The sequence below is a fragment of the Elaeis guineensis genome, chromosome 7 (genome assembly GCF_000442705.2).
Source record: "Elaeis guineensis isolate ETL-2024a chromosome 7, EG11, whole genome shotgun sequence".
Lineage (NCBI taxonomy): Eukaryota > Viridiplantae > Streptophyta > Magnoliopsida > Arecales > Arecaceae > Elaeis > Elaeis guineensis.
In genome coordinates, this window is record NC_025999.2 from 33,069,366 (window position 1) to 33,070,351 (window position 986).

General features: G+C 37.7%; 1 non-coding gene across 1 annotated transcript; it reads left to right on the plus strand.

The window, feature by feature from the left end:
- Positions 1 to 422: 422 nt before the first annotated feature.
- On the plus strand, positions 423 to 529 carry LOC114913187 (small nucleolar RNA R71). Its single transcript, XR_003799231.1, has one exon. It is a non-coding gene; the product is annotated as a small nucleolar RNA R71 (small nucleolar RNA).
- The last annotated feature ends 457 nt before the right edge of the window (positions 530 to 986 follow it).

The window sequence follows — 986 nt, forward strand, 5'->3', positions numbered from 1 at the left end:
ACTTAAAAAATTAGGATGCAGCTAGACATTCAGTAATGAAGTGGATTGGGCTTGAGCAAATGGCATAGATATGTTGGACTTGTGTGGATTGGGAAGAGGTGATCTGCCCGACTTGCAGTAGTCAATTGAGTTTTTGTGTTAATTCATCCATCTTGCTGAGTTTTTGTGACAATTCATCTACCTTGCTATGGATATCTATGGAATGGCCTACCTTATAAATTCACCTCTTTTTGGTCTAATCATGGGAGTGTCTCTACGGTGGCAGACATGTGGTGTAGGAAATTTTTGCTAAGGGTCTCGAACAATTGCTAGGCCTCATGTTCATTTTTGAGCATGAATGTTCCACCACACGAGGCATCAACCATCTGTCAGCACTTTTCTGATAGACCATCGTAAAAGCACTAGACTAGTTGTCATTTAGGTAGGCATGGTGTGGACATATACAAATTTGGTCTTTAAGCCTCTCCCAAGTCTCGTGGAATATTTTTCCATTCATCTGAGAAAAACTGGTAATGGCTTTTCTAATTTGATTTGTCTTTCTTATAGGAAAGTACTTCTTGAGAAATTCTCTCTAAAGTTGATCCCAGGTTAAAATATTTACCGAATCTAAAGAGTTTAGCCAATATTTGGCCTTGTCCTTAAAAAAAAATAGAAACAATTTTAACCTAAAGGCATCATCAGAGAAATTTTGGATTTTGATAGTGGAGCATATCTCAAAAAATTCATCCAAGTATTTGTAAGGGTCCTCATTCGACAGTCCATAGAAAGATGGTAGTATTTGAATAATGCTGGACTGGATTTCATATTGTACTGCTTCCATAGAAGGAGGCTAAATACATGGTGAGTAGGTGTAGGTTGAAGGAGTAAAGTACTCCTTCAATTGCCGTGGTAGGTCAGTCTCTTGTTTGGGTCCATGGTTTTGACTCAGTTTGTTCTGATCATTTTTTTTAGTTTTAGGTCTAATGGGTACAAATTAGGTTGTAATG